Consider the following 21915-nt stretch of genomic DNA (forward strand, 5'->3'; position numbering starts at 1 on the left):
TTGATTTCAAGGTAATTCTTCCTGGTGGTCATTTTGTTTCCTGCATGCATTTCTAGGTTAATGGTGGCTTTATTTTTTTTTAACAAAGGGAATCAAATTATCCTTTTCAATAAATAAAAATCCAAAGTCTTTATCTTAGCATGGTATTTTTAGACTGATTCAGAAAATTATTGTAATAGTTACAAAACATCTCTTTTTACAGAATCAATAAAAAATACTCGATTTCTCCATAATTGTCAGATTTATTTTTACCTGAAGTGTTGGCTAGATGGAGCTAAAACCAACAAAAAGTCTATCACTGTTGTTTTAGCTATCATCCTAGGAACCCTGCCCTGTTGATCTTGGTCATGCTTAGCTCTCATGAGATGACCCAGTAGCTAAAATGCATCAATTTCTTTATTCATTCTTTGAAGGATTGAACTGAATTTTGTAGCATTTATTAAACATCTTCCAGTTCCTGTTATTTACCACTTCCTAAACATCTAGTTCTGACTGCATTAATTTCTTATCTGCTCTATTCTAAGTTGGTTTAGTAATGTTATATCATCCAGGTTCTTTTCTCTGTTTTTGAAGGTTTTTTTTACTACTTCTGAGGTCTGGGCTATCCAGTTTTATATGACTCTGTCTCCAGTGGCATGAACTGACAGAAAAGACTCATAAAGTTGTTTACAGGTTTGGCTGGCATCAATTTTCTCTACAAAGGAAGCTGTTGGAACTATAATGCTAAATTCATGAACTATTCTGTCATCATTGTCCTCACCACCTTAAGTAATTCTTGGAACTTGGTAAATTCCTCACAATTCACACAGCCACTGGCCACTGCCCTATTAGACCTTAAAGTGGTATTAAATTAAAAATCGATGTTCTACTTTTCAAAATTATTTGAAACCCTCCTGCTAGTTTTATTCCCACAAGAGAAAGTTGCATGAGAACAGACTTCTAATTGATTATATGTGGCATCCATAGTTCTTTTTTAAAAGGATTTCACTTAAAAGGCAAAGCGACAGAGAGGGAGAGACAGGGAGAGAAAGAGATCTTTCACCTCTCTGATTCATCCCCCCCCCCCCCAAAAGTCTGCAACAGCCTGAAGTTGGCCAGCATGAAGACAGGAGCCAAGAATTCCATTTAGTTTCTCACATAGGTGGCAGGGTTCCAAGTACTTGGGCCATATTCTGCTGCTTTCCCAGAACATTAACAGGAACTGAATGAGAATCAGAGAAACTAGGACTTGAAACAGTGCTTGTATATGGAGTGTTGGCATTGCAAGATCCAGAATATGGTTACTGAAAAAATTTGAAAAGATTTTATTGGAAGAAAAATACCTTGTGGATCTAGCCTACAAGTTTATTTCATTATGCTATTTATTTCTTAATTACAAAGAAGGAATTTTCAAATTTATGAAAAACACTTTTATGAAAATATCTTTGGGTACTACTTTTAATAATTCTAAGAACTCTGGAAGTTCTCTAAAATGTACATTAGAAATAGTAGAAAATTACAACATTTAATAATCATGATAAGCTATAATTATTTAAATTAATATTTCTCTAAGAAAATGAGCAGAGCATAATTATAAGTTTCATAACGCCCTAGCTCACATGTGACAAACCAAAAAGCAAGACACATAGCAGCTTATTACTCAGAAGGAAATTGAAGCTTGAAGCACATGTATTAAATCTGTGCAGTCTTGGTGAAAATGAGAACTGGTTTTTGCATTACACAATCTGACAACCTTCATCTAAAACCAAATGAGATAATAAAGTAAGAGAAATGAGATATATTTTCTGCGTAAAGAACCATATAATCCTCTACCTCATTTAAATAATACATCAATAATTTTATTCCAACTAAACTCTTCTGTGAAACATAAACATACCCAATAATGTGACATGCTCAAAAACATAATTGATATTTCTGTATGAATATTATCTGCACAAGTACTCATTTGTTGTCTAGTCATTTTTGTGGATTTTTTCATGTGCCATTTACTATACACTAAAATAATATAAAAAGATAATTTTTCAAAAATAGGATGAAAAACTACTTTTTTTTTGTTGACAGGCAGAGTGGACAGTGAGAGAGAGAGAGAGAGACAGAAAGAAAGGTCTTCCTTTTCCGTTGGTTCACCCTCCAATGGCTGCAGCCAGTGCATCCCGCTGATCCGAAGCCAGGAGCCAGGTGCTTCTCCTGGTCTCCCATGCGGGTGCAGGGCCCAAGCACTTGGGCCATCCTCCACTGCACTCCTGGGTGATAGCAGAGAGCTGGCCTGGAAGAGGGGCAACCAGGACAGAATCCGGTGCCCCAACCAGGACTAGAACCCGGTGTGCCGGTGCCGCAGGTGGAGGATTAGCCTATTGAGCAGCAGTGCCGGCCGACAAACTACTTTTAATATAAAAACTGAGCCAATGAAACTGCCCTAACAATATTTGATGTACCCATGGGCATGAAAAATATAGTGTCACCTTTCCTAGAATATTCCATTCATAAATAGGACCTTTTAAAATTGTTTTATTTATTTGAGAGGCAGATATAAAGACAGAGAGTGACAGATAGACAGTTTACATGTACTGATTTCACTTTTGAAATACCCAACAGCTGGAGCCAGCCTAGGTCAAAACCAGGAGCCTGGAACTCAGTCTAGGTTTCATAGGTGGGTGACAGGGAAGCAACCACTGAGTCATTACCTGTAGCTACCCAGGGAGCATGTTAGGAAGCTAGAATTACGAGCTGAGGCAGAAACCTGAACCTAATTGCTCCAATATGGGATGTAGGCATCCTAGTTGGTGTCCTAACCACTAGGCTGAACACCCACTCAGAAATAGCATTTTTAAATTTCTATAGAAAGAGTTAACTAAAAACAATCAATTAAAATTTGTGAAGTTTTCACAAAAACAGGGCATATAATTGTATATTGAGTTATTTTGCCTTTTCATGTTTAATTTTCCCCAAATTCTGTATTTATTTAACAAATGGGTACAGCACTCCCTCTGTAGCCACGTGCTGTTCTTTACCAGCTCTACATGCTTTACACACCACACCATTCAGTTCTTGCTACTCTGATGGTATAAATTCTTATCCCTATTTGTAAATGGAGGCAACTGAAGCACAGAGAATCTAAGTCGCCTAACATCATATCCCTGATGAGTTTAAGTAACATCTGTCACACTAGAAGACAGCACCATGAGAGCATCAGCTCCATCTGCAGCTGCCTTGTTCACCACTAGCAGCCCTGTCCCCACAAAGGTATGCCACACATGGCATGATGATGAGAAAAATGGATGGGAGAGCAGATCGGGCCACACAGCAGAAGGAACAGGAAACGGCTTGGAGAAGAGCTGTGAGGAGATAACAGAAGGCCAGGAAAGACCCCTGTAGATGGAAGAGCTGATCTGGGGCCAGCAGTGGCAGAGGCAGGAGTGTGGTGGCCTGCAATAGCACCAATAAGAAATGGAACAACTCTCTGACAGAACTAATGAACGAGAAATTGCCCAAAACTCAGCATCATCACACTTGATGCCTCTTTCCTCTATGGTATGTATCCAAAGCACCAACAGAACCTGCTGATTTTTCCAAAATACATCCAGAACCCAACTCTCATCAGCTCTCCTCTGCTCTCACTCAGTCCAGGCCTCTATCTGACTCCTCTGGGTTACTGCAATAGCTTCCACCAGAGAGATTTGTCTGCATTCACCCTGTCCTCTTTGCTCACATGGCAGCAGAGGAATCCTGATAAAATTAAGTCAGCTTATGTTACTCATTGGGGCAAAACCTGCCACCATGTTACAGAGTGACAATGAACTTTGTCCTTTTGGCACTGTTTCCTCCTCAGTTCCTGCCATCCTGGTTTCCCCAAGGCTTTTGCATTTACTACTCCTCTGACTGCAGGGCTTTTCCTGTATCTCCATGAATCACACTTGCTCACTTTCTTCATTTTTTTTTTTTTTTTAGATTTTAGCTTCTAACTGGAGTTTGTCCTGGGCCTCCCTACTGAAAATGTAACACCATCTCCTCCTCCAACCTCCTTTCATCCCTTCCCTCTGTTTTTCTACATAACACTTAAAACACACTATAAATTTAAAACTTTCCATTTTAACTTGGGTGGGTACTAGCAAGTATTTATTACTAGCATTTAGTTTTGCTTATTGTGTTTTCCCCAGAACAGCCCACAACTACACTTAACACATGATTGGATGTTTGATTATATTTGACCAATTAATAAGTGTTTACCTGCGGCTAAAAGTGATCCACACGAAGGATCTCTGTGAGTGAGATCCCAGTGGAAAGAAGGGGCCATCCAAGAAGGATGTACTTTTCTCTGAAGGGAGAAGAGAACTCCCACTTTGATTATGGCCCTGTCTAAATACTGACGGAGTTTGTGGACTCAAAAGGCTTCCATTGTCTTGAAAGCTCATGACAAAAGCCTCAGGTGATCACTGATGTCATAAATAAGAGTGTCAATTCTTAAATCAACAACAGGAGTCACTGTGCACTTGCTCCACAAGTAGGATCTGTGTCCTTAATGAGTTGTACTATGAGAATTAACAGTAAAACTTGTCTTCAAACAGTACTTTATATTTTGTGTGTCTGTGTGGGTGCAAACTGTTGAAATCTTTACTTAGTATAGAGCTGATCATCTGTATATAAAAATAATTGAAGATGAATCTTAATGAAGAATGGGATGGGAGAGGGAGTAGGAGGTGGGACAGGAGTGGGGGTGGGAGGGCAGGTATGGGGGGAAGAACAGCTATGTTCCAAAAGCTGTACCTATTAAATTTATATATATTAAATAAAAGCTTTCTAAAAAATGTTTACTATGGTCTAGACACTGTGCAAATGCACCAAGTACATGAAGATAAATAAGAAGACACAAGGCCCTCCTGGAACTCACAAAGTACAGCACTGATACCAAAGTCACTCATCTGAAGCATGCAAAGCCCAGTGCTATTAAAGCAATTTAACAGGTGAATAGAAATTATAATATTTGCTGGGAGCATCTGTTGAGAACCTTGATAGGGCGCTGTAACATCAAAAATAGCATGCTAACTTGGCAGAGTTGGGTGGAAGAGGGAACAACAGGGGGATCATAGTGAGGGGGCCAGCCTAGTTCAAGGAGTAGTCAGTGCACTGCCATTTGTTGCTGAAGGTAGCAGAAAGAAGTGAGGAACAGCTAAAGAGTCAAGCATTAAGCCTCATTTGATAGCCTGCAAGAGTTTTAAATCAGGGAGGGGACTACCAGGTATGCAGATGGATCTGCTGTCACTTTGGTTGTAGGAATTGCAGTGTCAGAATGGGTGAGAGACAGCTGGGGTAGAAGAAGCAGTAGACAAGCTACTGACACAAAGAGAGTATTTTAACATTTTTTTTTCTTTTTTGAGAGACAGCAAGAGAGTGCCCATATGCTGCTTAACTCCCCAAATACCCCTATAGCCAGGACTGAGCCAGGCTAAAGCTGGAAGCCTGTAGCTCAATCCAGGTCTCCCACATGGGTGGCAGAGACCCAAATACTTGAGATATCACCTGCTGCCTCCCAGGTACACATTAGCAGGAAGCTGGAATCAAGAGTGCAGCAGGGACTCAAAGCCAGACGCTCCTGATACGGTTTGCAGGCAGCCTAAAAGACATTTTAACTGTGGCACCAAAATCCTGTAGAGCAGCATTACTCAGATGGTGGTAAAACAAGAATAGCAGGGCCTCTGAGCTTTCTCACACAGACCCTTCCCAAACCCAGCATGTGGCTCCTCTCGTCCAGGAACCACACACAGACCCTGGAAGCAAAAGCATCTACTGAAGCCTGGGGCCCTCTCCTTCACCCTTTGGCCTCTTACTGGTGCCTGCTGTCCTGCATTTGGTGCTGCATGGTAAGATCCTACCATGTCACAGATAGGCCATGGGTGTCAAGTACCTCAGACAGCTGTTCCCTTTACCCCCTTACATCTAAAGAACTGGGGCAGCTTCTTCCTGTCCACAGAGTCTTCACAGCCACCCAGCACTTTTGGGACACCAAGAACCTAAAAAGCGGGATTCAGGGAAAGCCAGGGCAGGAAGCCAGAGGGCTGGCACCTGGTGGTCACAGGCCAAGGGGCTCTCCTGGGCTGGCACAAATGGTCACAACAATGACTGGGCCCCAAACCCACCCACTGAAGGTCAGTCCTTGGACTGCTGAAGAGGAGAAGATCATAGCCATGGGAGACAGTTGCAAAGCAAGGTAGGTGGCAGCCATGGTCCAACAAGCCCTGAAGTCCCTGGAGCCTCAGGGACAGAGGGAGTGGGCAGCCATGGACTCTTCTAATTAGGTGGTGGTCACGTGGATGTTCATCATATCATTCTCTAGCTCTGTGCTATTATTGTATTATTGAATTCTTCTCTGTATACTTAAACACTTTAAAATTTTTCATTCCACAAATATCAATAAATTTTCTGAAAATTATAGTTTAAAAATGATATACTTACATATTCAAATGTTTAATGTAAAAGGTACAAACTCACACAACACTATAGTAGGCTTAGTATGATATTATACTTTTAAGTACATACAAGTAGACACTTCCCAGCTCAATCAACCTTACCAACTTCTACCTAAGATTTTTCAAAGCAGATGAAAACTGTATCAGTCATCTTCCCAAGACTGAGTGACAAAGCTTCTAGTAGTTTAATTACCTAGTTTTTCCTTATTTCATAAACCCTTTTTGAAGTCATATAACATGAATATCACAATTTATTTCAACAGTGAATAAAGATAGGGATCTTTCTTTAGGAATTCAAATTCTAGTGGATCCAAATTAATATTGTGCCAGCTGATACTATGGAAGTATTTTTATTAAATAAAGTTTATATATGTACCAACTCATATAAAACAGAGTGCACTTGTGGTGACCTACCAAAAATACCTATCTCCAAATCCAAAGTATGGAGGGAAATGGAGCTCTGGATTTACCAAAAGCTTAGTTGTGACTGTGTGAATCGTAGGCATCAGCAGAGGATAGAAAACACTATCCCCTTTCCTCTTTAAGCTCAATTGGGACCACTGTAACAATTTGTAAAATAAATTCTCTGTACTCAAAAATATCTAGTATGATTTCTCTAGCTGGACATTATCTACTGCGGGCATGAAATCCATCTGCCTATTACTTTATTTTCAATGTAGTTTTGTAATGGGGTATGTAAATGAGTCTAGAAAAATATCAAATGCATTACAATTATAGATTATTCTTGTTGTCATTATTTTATGAAACCTTCATGAATATAAATGTAAGATTGAGATGTCAAAAAAGTGAAGTCTGGGATAAAAGGCAATTGTACAATATACTATACTCCAAGCAATTTATCTTCATATTCATAACCAGTGGTCTCATCACCTAATGGGTGAAGCAAAAGCAATGAGCTCTGGGGAACTGTTTTCTAAAATGAGTCTTAGATGGAGGTCCACTGAACAGCCCTTTGAGCAAATTTCCTGTCAACCTGAGTAACTGCAAAATACCCAGTACCTCAAAAGCTGATAAATAGCTCCCAGGAGTGAACAAAATAACATATCCAAACATGCTAACATATATGTAATAAAATTTCAAAATAAGTAGGAAATAATAAGTAATACTATATTTGGATTTTTTTTTAATTTTTTTTTTTTATTTTTGACAGGCAGAGTGGACAGTGAGAGAGAGACAGAGAGAAAGGTCTTCCTTTTGCCGTTGGTTCACCCTCCAATGGCCGCCGCGGTAGCACGCTGCGGCCGGCGCACCGCGCTGATCCGATGGCAGGAGCCAGGTGCTTATCCTGGTCTCCCATGGGGTGCAGGGCCCAAGCACTTGGGCCATCCTCCACTGCACTCCCTGGCCATAGCAGAGAGCTGGCCTGGAAGAGGGGCAACCGGGACAGGATCGGTGCCCCGACCGGGACTAGAACCTGGTTAGCCTAGTGAGCCGCGGCGCCGGCCAGTAATACTATATTTGAAAGTGAAGTAGGCAAACACTGGCCACACTGCAATTACAAGGGTCTTCAGAAAATACACAGAAGATATGTATTAAGAGAATGGCATAGGCTTCAAACTTTTTTGCATCAAAATAAATTCATATCAACATGCCATAATATATTTAAACAGATGTAGTTTAAGGTACTAAGAAGGATAGACATCAGTTTGAAAAGATCCCTTATCAGAGCAACATAAATTTGTCTAGATTTAAAACAAGAACAAAATAATAAATTTATGGTAAAACTTGAGTTGAAGAATGGTAAAATCATTGATGCCTTCTGAAAAGTTTGTGAAGAGAATATCTCAAAGGCATCAGTAATTTACAACAGGATACTTCATTCCAGGAAGGACAAGAGGATATAGAAGATAAAGCCTACATCAGCAGACCACCTTTTTTTGAAGCAAAAAAACTAATTATATCCATTCACTAATTCAGGAGAGGGGAATCTTTTTTCTGCCAAGGATCATTTGGGTATTTATAACATCATTCATGGGCCATACAAAATTATCAGCTTAAAAATCAGCCTGCAATAGATTTCTGGAATTTTAAGTCCCACCTTCGGTTGCATTGGCAGGGCCAAACCAAAAGATTTTGCAGATCTTTATATGGTCCACAAGCAGGATGTCACCCATCCCTGCAAAACTGTAAAGTACCAGAGATTAACAGCAGAGACAAAAGCTAATACCATAGACATTCCAATTGGTTCAGCTTGCATAATTCTGACTGAAAATTAAAATAGAGCAAATTTTTTCCCTGGTTTGTATAAACACTATTGCTGCCATATAAGCTGCAGTACAGGAGCAGAGTTTTCAGTGGACATTTTAATAAAGTGGAATCAAGATTCTCAGCGTTTTTTCGAAAAATTCTTCACAATCCTTTGGTATTAGAATCCTGGAGACAAAGCACAATCCTTTAAAGCAAGGGCTATCATGAGGTGGGAGTAGTCTAGTCAAAAGAAGTGACCTGGTCAAGAGCAAAAGTCACGGCAACAATTCTGAGGGATGCAAAAAGACAGTTTGCTGGTTGCTCTGGAGAGCCCAAAACTGTAACATCTACTTATTATGAGATTCTTCTGAGAAAGCAAAGCTTTAGCAGGAAAATGCTCAGAAAATTTTCACCAGAGAATCCTTCTCTGTCACAACAGTGTTCCTGTTCATTACTGTCATTAAATAAGGGCAATTTTGCAATAGTTTCATTTGAAAATCCTTAGGTATCTATCTTACAGCCCTGATTTGGCTTCTTCTGACATATTTTTGATTTGTAATGTTAAAAAATCTTTTGAAGATAATCATTTTTCTCCAGTTAATAATGTAAAAAGACTGCACTGACATGGTTAAATTCCAAAGATCCTCAGTTCTTCAGGGATGGACTAGATGGCTGGAATCATCAGTTTAAAAGTCATCTTGAACTTGATGAAGCATATGTTGAAAAAGAAAGTATATGTTTTCAAGTTTTATCTTTAAATCCATTTTCCTTGAATTTTTTCAAGTCCCCTCACAGTCTGAATTTTTTGGTTTTTTTTTTGACAGGCAGAGTGGACAGTGAGAGATACAGACAGAGAGAAAGGTCTTCCTTTTCCGTTGGTTCACCCTCCACTGGCCGCCGCGGCCGGCACACTACGCTTATCCGAAGCCAGGAGCCAGGTGCTTCTCCTGGTCTCCCATGCGGGTGCAGGGCCCAAGCACTTGGGCCATCATGAACTGCACTCCCAGGCCACAGCAGAGAGCTGGACAGGAACATGAGCAACCGGGACAGAATCCAGCGCTCTGACCAGGACTAGAATCCGGTGTGCCAGTGCTGCAGGCAGAGCATTAGCCTATTGAGCTATAGTGCTGGCCACAGTCTGAAATTTTTTAAAGATTTATTTTATTTTTATTACTTAAAAGGCAGAATTACCCAAAGACAGAGACAGGGAGATAGCTTCCATACACTGGTTCACTCCCTACATGACTGTAATGAAAAGTGCTGGGACAACCTGAAGCTATAAGTTTGGAATCCCATCTGTGTCTACCTTGTAGATGGTAGTGGACCAACTACTTGGCCAACTTCTACTGCTTTCCCATGTACATTACTAGGGAGTTGGATTGGAAGTGGAGCAGCTGGGACTCCAGCTGGAGCTCATGTGAGATGTTGGCATCATGGTTGCTTAACCCTCTGCACCACAATGCCAGCAACTAGTTTGAATTTTTGATTGACAGTTCATTAGCTAAGAAATATTAGAATTATATTTTATATTAGTAACATTTTCAAACCTTGGAATTCAGTTTTCATTTATTTAACTCAATATTTACTGATTCCTTACCATAGACTAGGAATTCCAAATATAAAAGCAATCAGAATAATATATTCATCACCTTAAGAATATGAGAATATCATCATTTTACTTTTAAACAATGGTCTCCCTAGTTATACTTCATTTTTTTTTTTGCAAAATTCATACACTTCATAATTACAACTTTTGGAACATGGTGATTCTTCCCACTGTGCCTTCCCTCCCATCCATATTCCCATCCTTCTTCCTCCTCCTCCCTCTCTTATTCCCACTCTTATTTTTTACTGAGATCTATTTTCAATTGACTTTATACACATATGATTAACTCTATACAATGTAAAGAGTTCAACAAATAGTATTAGAAAAAAAAAAAAAAACCTGTTCAGCAACAGTCAAAACAAGGGCTGTTCAAGTCACTGCTTCTTAAAATGTCATTTTCACTTCTACATATTGCCTTTTAGGTGCTCTATTAGTTATCACAGGTCAGGGAGAACATATGATATTTGTCCCTTTGGGACTGGCTTATTTCACTAAGTATGATGTTTTCCAGATTTATCCATTTTGTTGCAAATGACTGGATTTATACTGTGTAGTGCCGGCGCCACGGCTCAATAGGCTAATCCTCCACCTTGCGGTGCTGGCACACCGGGTTCTAGTCCCGGTCGGGGCGCCGGATTCTGTTCCGGTTGCCCCTCTTCCAGGCCAGCTCTCTGCTGTAGCCAGGGAGTGCAGTGGAGGATGGCCTAAGTACTTGGGCCCTGCACCCCATGGGAGACCAGGAGAAGCACCTGGCTCCTGCCTTTGGATCAGCGGTGTGCCAGCAGCAGCGCGCCGGCTGTGGCAGCCATTGGGGGGTGAACCAATGGAAAAGGAAGACCTTTCTCTCTGTCTCTCTCTCTCTCACTGTCCACTCTGCCTGTCAAAAAATAATAAAAAAAACTACACTGTGTAGTATTGCATGATGTACAATATCACATAATTTCTTAATCTTGTCTTCAGTTGATGGGCATTTAGGTTGATTCCATGTCTTAGCTATTGTGCATTGAGATGCAATAAACATGGGGTGCAGATAACTCTTTCATATACTGATTTCATTTCTCTTGGGCAACTTCCCAGCAGTGGGAAGGTTGGGTCATATTGTAGGTCCATATTCATATTTCTGAGGTATCTCCATACTGATTTCTGCAGTGGCTGTACCACTTTACATTCCCAGAAATATTGGATTAGAGGGTAACTTCTTCCCCACATCGTCCCTAGCATTTGTTGTTTGTTGATTTCTGTATGAAAACCATTCTAACCAGGGTGAGGTGAAACCTCATTGTGGCTTGGATTTGCATTTTGCTGATGGCTAGTGATCCTGAGCATTTTTCTCATGTGTCTCTTGGCCATTTGGTTTCCTTAGTTGAAAAATGTTTGTTTAAGTCCTTTGACCATTTCTTAACTAACTGGGTTGTTTGTTTTGTTGTTGTGGAGTTTCTTAATCTCTTTATATATTCTGGTTATTAATCCTTTATCAGTTGTATAGTTTGCAAATAATTTCTCCCATTCTGTTGGTTGCCTCTTCATTTTCCTGAGTGTTTCTTTTGCAGTACAGAAACTTCTCAATTTGATGTAATCCCATTTGTTAATTTTGAGTATGATTGCTTGTGCCTCTGGTGTTTTTTCTAAGAAGTCTCTGCCTATGCTAATGTCTTTCAGGGTTTCTCCAGTGTTCTCTAATAATTTGAAGATATTGCTTCATAGAATGTCTTTAATCCATTTTGAATGGATTTTTGTGTAAGGTGTAAGGTAGGGGTCTTGCTTCGTACTTCTGCAAGTGGAAATCCAGTATTCCCAGTACCATTTGTTGAAGTGACTCCTTGTTCCAGAGATTGGTTTTGGCTCCTTTGTCAAATTTAAATTGGTTGTAAATGCTTGGATTGAGTTCTGGCATTTCTGTTATGTTCCACTGGTCTACCCATCTGTTTTTGGACCAGTACCAGGCTGTTTTGATTATAACTGTCCTATAGTATGTCTTGAAATCTGGTATTGTGATGCCTTGGCTTCATTTTTCTTGTCTAAGATTGCTTTAGCTATTCTGGGATTCCTGTGTTTCCACAGGAATTTCAGCATCATTTTTTTTTTCTATATCTGAGAAGAATGTTCTTGAAATTTTGATTGGTATAGCATTAAATCTGTAAATTGCTATTGGAAGTATGGAAATTTTGATGATACTGATTCTTCTAATGCATGAACATGGAAGATTTTTCTCATTTTTTGGTATCTTCTATTTCTTTAATGTTTTGTAATTCAAATTATAGAGATCTTTGAAATCCTTGTTTAAATTTATTCCAAGGTATTTGATTTTTTGTAGCTATTGTGAATGGGATTGATCTTAGAAGTTCTTTCTCAGCCATAGCATAATCTGTGTATATGAAAGCTATTGATTTTTGTGTATTGATTTCTTATCCTGCTACTTTACCAAATTCTTATAAGAATTCCAATAGTCTCTTAGTGGAGTATTTTGGATCATCTCTCTATATAGAATTATGTCATCTGCAAATAGGGATAGTTTGACTTCCTCCTTCCCAATTTTATCCTTTGGTTATTTTACTTGCATAATAGCTCTAGTTAAAAGTTTGAGAACTATATTGAATAGCAATGGTGACAGTGCATCCTTACTAGATCTCAATGAGAATGCGTCCAACTTTTCCCCATTCAATATGATGCTGGCCGTGGGTTTCTCATAAACTGCCTTGATTGTGTTGAGGAATGTTCCTTCTTTTTTTAAAAAAATTTAATTTATCTGAAAGAGTTACACACAGAGAAAAGGAGAGGCAGAGAGAGAGGTGTCTTCCATCTGCTGGTTCACTCCCCAGTTGGCCACAATGGCCAGAGTTTCACTGATCCAAAGGCAGGAGCCAGGAGCTTCTTCCAGGTCTCTGCTTTCTCAGGCCACAGCAGATAGCTGGATTGGAAGTGGAGCAGTGAGGACTCGAACCAGTGCCCATATGGGATGCTGGCACTGCAGGCAGCAGCTTTACCCGCTATACTACAGCACCAGTCCCGGAATTTTCCTTCTATACCCAATTTGCTTAGAGGTTTTTTTTTTTTTTATCATAAAAGGGTGTTGCATTTTATCAAATGCATTCTATGCATCTATTGAGATAATCATATGGTTTTTCTTTTGCAGTTTGTTAATGTGGTGTATCACATTGATTGGTTTGCGAATGTTGAACCATCCCTGCATTCCAGGGATAAATCCCACTTGTTCTGGTTAGAGGATTTTTCTGATGTGTTGTTGGATTCAATTGGCTAGAATTTTGTTAAGGATTTTTGCATCTATGTTCATCAAGGAAATTGTACTGTAGTTCTCTTTTTCTGTTGCATCTTTTTCAGGTTTAGGTATTAAGATGATGCTGGCTTCATAGAAAAAAATCTAGGAAGATTCCTTCCATGTCAATTGTCTTGAATAGCTTTACCAAAATGGAGTTAGTTTTTCTTTAAATGTCTGGTAGAATTCAGCAGTGAAGCCATCTGGTCCTGGGCTTTTTTCTTGGGAGGATCTTTATTACTGACTCAATTTCCATCTATGTTATGGGTCTCTTTAGGTTTTCTACATCTTCATTGATCAATATTGTAGGTTGTATATGTCCAGGAATGTATCCATTTCTTCTAGGTTTCCTAATTTGTTGGCATACAGCTTTTTGTAGTCATTTCTAATGATTCTATTTATTTCTCTGGTATATGTTGTTACATTTCCTTTTTCATCTATAATTTTTTAATTTGGGTTCTCTCTCTTCTTTTTTGGTTAGGCCAGTGGTATTTCAATTTTTTAAAAAAACTAGCTCTTCATTCTGCTAAAATTTTGTATTTTTTTGTTTCAATTTTGTTGATTTCTTCTCTAATTTTAATCATTTATTTCCTCCTACTAGTATTGGGTTTGGTTTGCTATTGTTTCTTGTTGTCCTTGGGATGCACTGATAGCTCATTTATTTGGTGTCTTCTAATTTCTTGGTGTAGGCACCAATTGCTACAAATTTTCCTCTTAACACTAGTTTTGCTGTATCCCATAAGTTTTGATATGTTGTATTTTCATTTTCATTTGTTTCAGAAATTTTTTGATTTCTCTTTTGATTTCTTCAATGTCCCATTGTTCATTCAGGAACATGTTTTTGAATCTCCATGTGTTTAACTATGATCTAGAGATTTCTAATTTACTGATTTCCAGCTTCATTCCATTGTGGTCTAAGACGATGAATTGTATTATTTCTATGTTTTTGAATTTGCTGAGACTTACTTTATGGCCTAGCATGTGATCAATCCTAGAGAAAGCTTCAGGTACTGGTGAGAAGAATGTGTATTCTGCGGCTGTAGCATGAAACGTTCTGCAGATATCTGCTAGGTCCATTTGCTCTATAGTATCAGTTAATCTGGTTGTTTCCTTGCTGATTTTCTGTCTGATTGCTCTATCCATTGCTGAAAGTGGGGTATTGAAGTCTCCCATTACTATTATACTAGTTTATGTCCCCCTTTAGAATCCTTAACATTTCTTTTAAATAGCCACATGTCCTGTAATTAGATGCATATACATTTATAATAGTTATTTCTTCCTGTTGAATTTATCCCATAATTATGTAATTCCTTTTTTTCCCTTTGTACTGCTTTTGTGCTAAAGTCTATTTTGTCTTAAATTAGGATGGCTACATCAGCTCTTGTTTGGTTTCTGTCAGCATGGAATATATTTTTCTTTTTCTTTTTTTTTTTTTTTGACATGTAGAGTTTGACAGTGAGAGAGAGATAGAGAGAAAGGTCTTCCTTTTTCCGTTGGTGCACCCCTCAAATGGCTGCTATAGCCGGTGCACTGCAGCCAGCGCGCTGTGACGATCTGGAGCCAGGAGCCAGGATCTTCCTCCTGGTCTCCCATGCGGGTGCATGGCACAAGCACTTGGGCCATCCTCCACTGCCCTCTCGAGCAACAGCAGAGAGCTGGACTGGAAGAGGAGAAACCGGAACAGAATCCGATGCCCCAACCAGGACTAGAACCCAAGGTGCTGGCGCTGCAGGGGGAGGATTAGGCAAGTGAGCCACGGTGCTGGCCCTGGAATATCTTTTTCCATACTTTCACTTCCAATCTGTGTGCATCTTTGTTGATGAGTGTGTTTCTTGTAGGCAAAAAATAGATGAATTTTCTTTGTAATTCATTCAGCTAGTTTGTGTCTTTTAACTGAATAGTTGAGGCCATTTACATTCAAGGTGATTATTGATAACATTGCCCTACTATTTTTCCATGAATATTCCTATTGTTTACTTTGGATTTCCTTTGTACTTTAACTGGGAGATTTTCTGCCTTTAAATTCTTTTGTAGGGATGACCATGTTTCTGTGTTTCTGTGTGCAGCACATCCTTAAGCATGTTTTGCAAGGCTGGATGGGTCGTGACAAATCCTTTTACTTCCTGTTTTTTTAAGGTTTATTTATTTATTTGAAAGTCAGAGTTACACAGAGAGAGGAGAGGCTGAGACAGGTCTTAAATCCGATGGTTCACTCTCCAATTTGCCACAATGGCTGTAGCTGAGCCGATCCAAAGCCAAATTTCTTTTTAAGATCTCAATTTTGTGGGAGTAATTTTCTTTCATGTCATGTACAGATTTCATTAGTTCATGCATTTGCTTCTGATTACTTCTAAGTAATCCTATGATCAATTTTTTGAATTCCTTTTTGTCATTTCTTCAATCTCTTCATCTTCAAAATCCAGTATTAAAGTGTTGTGTTCTTATGGGGTGTCATTTTGTCTTCCTTATTCTTGTTTTTTGAATTGGCACATTTATTATTCTGCATTTGTGGGGATACTCATTGGCTTCTTGTTTTTTTTTATTTTCTTTTTATTATTATTATTATTATTTTTTGCTGTGGTGGCTTTTATCTTTGGACTATGTGGATTATGGAGTGTCTATTTTTTCAGTAAATACCTAGATGTGTGTGGTGGGATTGGCCAGGGAGCTCTTTTAATTGTTTCAGAGTGAAGAGAGTGTCCAAAGTGACACCAAAGTTGGGCGTGGTAAATCTTTTTTTTTTTTTTTTTTCAGCCAGAAGGGAGGTTTGTTCTGCTCTGTTGGTGTACACTCAGCTAACCTCCTCTCTTCAAAGGAGTCTAGTGCCTGGGCTCTATCGCCAGTTGCTATAATATTCGTCCAAGGCCACATGAACCACATCTGTGCAGTCCTCATTGTAAACACAGATTCCACAGCCATGTCCCTCACTAGGCAATCAGGGAGCCCCGAGCTTGTGGAGCTTCCCACAGTGACTGACCAAAGTCCCAGCCACATCCTAAGCACTCCCACACAGTCTCAGTGCTTTCAGTCTTGGCATACATGCCTCCTACAGTCATGAGCACCCAGCCCTCTGTCAGTTCTCACCACCAGACTCAGGAGTCTCTGTTGGGCTGGTTGCTGGGTGCGGACATGAGCTGGTGTAGCTGTTATGTATGTCGAACGTGGTACCTGCTCTCTTTCAGGTTGTTACAGGACACTATTGCAGGGTGACCAGGGAGAGAGAAACATGCCCCCCCCCCCTTTATCTTCTACTCCAGTTTGGCAGGTACACTAACTCCTACAAGGCCCCAAGCTGGGATTCCCTCCAGGCTCTTCCTGCAGCTTTATTGCCAGTGGTTTGGGCTGCTGAAATCTGGTCTCATCTCACTCTCCAAAGCTTGTGTGGAGTTTCGCACCTGCTGGGGTCCTGAGTTGTGTATGTCCACACCCTTCAGTTAGGTCTATAGTGTCCGTCTAATTTGCATGCAGTTTACTCTGCTGTTTTCTCCCCGACTCTTCCCTGAGACTGCACTCTCTCCACTTTTTTTAAACTACCTTCTCCTAGACTAGAGCAGTAAACTCCCTCCCTACTCCACCATCTTAATCCAATCCTTCTACTTGATTTTTAAATTATGAAAATTCAACCATCATTTGGGAAGCAAAAGATCGTAATCTGTTTTCTAAAGTGAATACTTCACATGAACCATACAGTTTTTATTTACCCCACCTCTTGGGTTTTTAAACTATGAGTTAGACACTGTATTAGACACAGGAGTACAAAGAACTACAATGTAGCTCTGTTTCCAAGGCACTCATAGCTTATTCTACTTTTATAGGTAAAACCAGTCATTTTAAGGCACTTTAGAAAGAAGAATGCAATATTGTTATTAAAAATGATAATAACTAGAGTGTGTATTTGGTGAAGTGATTAAGTGCCTGCATCCCACAACAGAGTGTCTGGGTTTAATTCCTGGCTCCACTTATGAGGCCTGCTTCCTCTACCATAGCCTGGGAGGCAGAATGTAATGATTCAAATACTTGGGTCCCATCTACCCATATGATAGACCCATATTGATTTCCCAGCTTCTGGCTTCAACCTGTTCCAACCTCAGCAACTGAGGTTATTTGGGGGAATGAATCAGCAGATGAAGAATATCTTTCTATATCCATCTTTCTCTGGCTCGCTCTCTCTCTCACTCTCCTTCCCTTACTCTTCTTTCTTTCTGTGCCTTCCAAATAAATAAAATGAATTAAAATATTTTAATGATAATGATTTACTACAAGTATTACCATTTCTCACACAAAGCCCATACCTAATATATCTAAAACATTTACATTTGCTATTCTTGTTTCTTTTCCATATCATATTTTCAATTTAATGAAAAAAATAATGACTCTTTACTCTGGTCATCCATTTTTTTCAACAGATACATATAATGAAGCTGATTTCATAAAAATTATAGCCTTTTTACCAGGAAAGGTAAAGAAGAAAAAGAGTGATATAAAAAAAAGAACAGAATGTCACCTTGAATTCCTCCCAGTTCTCTATTATTGCCAAATTTTAACTGGATTCAGTGACAAAAGGAAATAATTTGTCATTCTAATCAGCTGTTTTCAATCACTTTTACCTATACTTATAGCTTCACATAAGTAAGTGTTTTCAAATAAAGCAAGCTGCTGGAATTGTGGTACAGTGGGTTAAGCCACAGGCCAGGATGCTAGCATTCCTATATAGGAGTACCAGTTCTAGTCTCACCTGCTCAGTTTCTGTTCCAGCTCCCTGATAATGCACCTGGGAAATCAGAAGAAGCTAGTATTGGGTCCTGCAACCTCTATGGGAGGCCCAGGTGGAGTTCCTGGCTCTGGGTAATCATTTTTGAAGTGAACCAACAGATGGATGATCTCTCTCTCTCTGCCTCTCCCTGTCACTCTGCCACTAAAATAAATAAATTGCAAACATCTACACACACATTCCTAATACTGATTTTCCATACTTTGTGGCCCTTGACACTTCTTTTATACATGACTTATTGATTAATCAGCTGTCAAATTTACATGTAAATCCAACCATTGATAAACTGAGTACTAACCACAATGATAAGCTTTACTATCAATTCACTGATCAGCCTTTTCTGGGTACTACTATGTCTTCAGCAGAAATTGGATTTGGCAAAAAGCCAGACTATTTGCACTTGATTTATTTAACAATGTGAATTACATGTGTTAGAAACAGAGAGCATTTATTGTTTGATGGATTATTCTTTTCAAAAAAGAAAATATTTTTTATTTTTCTTTCCCAAGATACCATAAGAGATATTATAATTTATTGTTCTCTTAACTTATTAAAATACATACAGATTCATTTCCAGGAATAGTAAAGTGGCTGACTCTCCTACATATATATATACTTCTAACCTCGAGACAATAATTGAACAAAAATGAACTCTGTGAGGCACTGAAGAGTGAATAAACCTCACAAAACTTAACTAGAGGGGGAGTAAAAGTATTAGGTAAAATTTACATTTTTATAGTTTTTTTCTATAAGGGTACATTTTAGTTCAAGGATGTAAGAGGATTGTGAATACAGAGGATTGAGTTCAGATCTCAGGAAGAAGAGTGCTACAAAATAAGGGGACTAAGGCAGTGCACTGTGGTGCAGCAGGTTGGCTACTTGGGATGCCCATGTCTCATATCATAGTGTTAAGTTCTAGTCCCTAGGTACTGCACTTCTGATCTAGCTTCCTGCTAATGTGCCTGGGAAGGCAGTGAATGATGCTCAAATACTTGAGTTTCTGCCACCCATGGCGGGGCCTTGGATGGAATTCCTAGCTCCTGGCTTCCATGAGCATCTGGATACTGAACCAGGAGATGGGAGAACACTTTCTTCTCGTTTCTTCCTTTCTGTGTCACTCTTCCTTTCAAGTAAAAATAAATCTTAATAATGCAGATAATAACAAAGGAAGTTTGCAAATAAGTTTACAAATGCTACCCAAGTACTTGGGAAATCCCTTAACTATATATACTTCAAGAGTCCAGGTAAGAAAAATAATGGGAAGTTCAAAAAGCTGAGCGAAATTTTCAACTTCTTTCTCACCACAGGTATACCAGAATTAGGGTTGAAATTTTGTTAGCTTAACCATCTGCTAGAACAAAGTTAAGATTCAGGATTTTTCATTAAAGGTAACTAAATCCAGAGCCTCTACAATATACTACACACAAAGTACACTAAACAACAAAAAAATCTGTCATTTAAAAAGACAAAGGAATCATAAAACAAATCAACAGAAGTCCCATAACCAAGAGAAAAAAGTCAATAAAAACCTGCTCCAGAATTACCCAGATGTTGGAGTTAGCATAGACTAAAACATCAATTCTAAATATGTTCAAATATGTAAATGGAAATATTATCAAATGGATAAATAGATGGAAAATATTAGAAGAAATCTGGAAATCATTGTACTGTACTAAATGAAAACTGTAGAAGTGAAAATTACAATCTCTAAAATTAAATTTTTGCTGGATAAACTTAACACTAGAGTTGAGATTCCAAAAGAAAGGCACAAAAAACCAGAAGGCAGATAAATCGAAATGTCCCAATGATATGAATACAGAAAAATGTTAGAAAAAAATGTCTGTGACACAGGTTTTTTTTTTTTTTTTTTTTTTTTTTTTTTTTTTTTTTTGGACAGGCAGAGTGGACAGTGAGAGAGAGACAGAGAGAAAGGTCTTCCTTTTTGCCGTTGGTTCACCCTCCAATGGCCGCCGCGGTAGGCGCGCTGCGGCCGGCGCACTGCGCTGATCCGATGGCAGGAGCCAGGTGCTTCTCCTGGTCTCCCATGGGGTGCAGGGCCCAAGCACTTGGGCCATCCTACACTGCACTCCCTGGCCACAGCAGAGAGCTGGCCTGGAAGAGGGGCAACCGGGACAGGATCGGTGCCCCGACCGGGACTAGAACCAGGTGTGCCGGCGCCACTAGGCGGAGGATTAGCCTAGTGAGCCGCGGCGCCAGCTATGTGACACAGTTTTAATGAAGAATATGTGAGTCAATTTTAAGTATTTTAACATAGTTGAATTCAGACATTTAAAAAAAGAAAAAGAAAGAAAACATTAAGAAACAATGGCTGAAATGTTATTAAATCTGTTGAAAATTATAACAATTCAGATATTAGAAAAACACATTTAATGCCAAACTGGATAGTGCAAAAAAACAAAACAAAACAAAAACTATGGCTAAAATCAGGAAGAAAGAGAAAATCTTAAAATCAACCAAAGAAAAATGAACATTGCATGCAAGGAAGCAACAGCTTAAAAAAACTACCATCAAAATATGAATATCTAGAAAATATGGAACAACATATTTAAAATGCTGAAAGAAAAAATATATCAACTTGATATTTTAATCCACTGAAAATATCCTTTTAAAATTTCCAGGTGAAACTGATTAAGAGTCAAATGACTTGGGGCTGGTGCTGTGGCATAGCGGGTAAAGCTGCAGCCTGCAGGGCCAACATCCCATATGGACACCAGTTTGGGTCCCGGCTGCTGCACTTCCGATCCAGCCCTCTGCTGTGGCCTGGGAAAGCAGTAGAAAATGGCCTAAGTCCTTGGGCCTCTGCACCCGTGTGGGAGTCCCAGAAGACGCTCCCGGCTCCTGGTTTTGGATTGGCACAGCTCTAGCTGTTGCAGCTATTTGGGGAGTGAACCAGCTGATGAAAGAATCTTGCTCTCTCTCTCTGCCTCTCCTTCTCTCTATGTGTAACTCTGAATTTCAAATAAATAAATAAATCTTTAAAAAAAAAGAGTCAAATGACTTAAGACATATTTCCAAATGGCTAATAAGGACATTAAAAGATAATATCACCATTCATTTGGGAAACCACAATGAGATATTACCTCACACACTTCAGGATGGCTACTAGTAAAAGGAAAAGAACATAAGTACTAGGAAGGATGCAAAGAATTTGGAACATTTGCACACTGTTGGTGGGAATATAGAATGATATAGCCATATAGAAAACAACAGAAAGTTCTCAAAAGATTAAAAAAAAAACACCAGATGATCCAACGAGCCTGAGGCTCTTTCCTTAACACTATGGAACTGTATACTTTAAAATGTTTAAGATGTCAAATGTAATGTTATCTTACCATAACAATACACTAAAAAAATGCCAGAAAAATAGACCTTTTCAGATATATGAAAATTAACTTTGTTAGCAGCAGATATGCGTTACTAGGAAAAATCCTCAGGCTGAAGAAACACCAGATGAAAAACTGGATATAAATAATGTTGGATAGTAACTCAGGTAAATAAGAGTTCCGTCAATAGAATAACACCGATGCCAAATTACTAGTTTTGCTAGAATTAAGTCAGTATTAACTTGAAG

General features: G+C 39.1%; 1 pseudogene; it reads right to left on the bottom strand.

Moving 5' to 3' along the window:
* Positions 1–396: 396 nt before the first annotated feature.
* LOC133773418 (protein MIX23-like) lies at positions 397–16471 on the bottom strand (annotated as a pseudogene).
* Positions 16472–21915: the final 5444 nt, after the last annotated feature.

The sequence above is a fragment of the Lepus europaeus genome, chromosome 14 (genome assembly GCF_033115175.1).
Source record: "Lepus europaeus isolate LE1 chromosome 14, mLepTim1.pri, whole genome shotgun sequence".
Classification (NCBI taxonomy): Eukaryota; Metazoa; Chordata; class Mammalia; order Lagomorpha; family Leporidae; genus Lepus; species Lepus europaeus.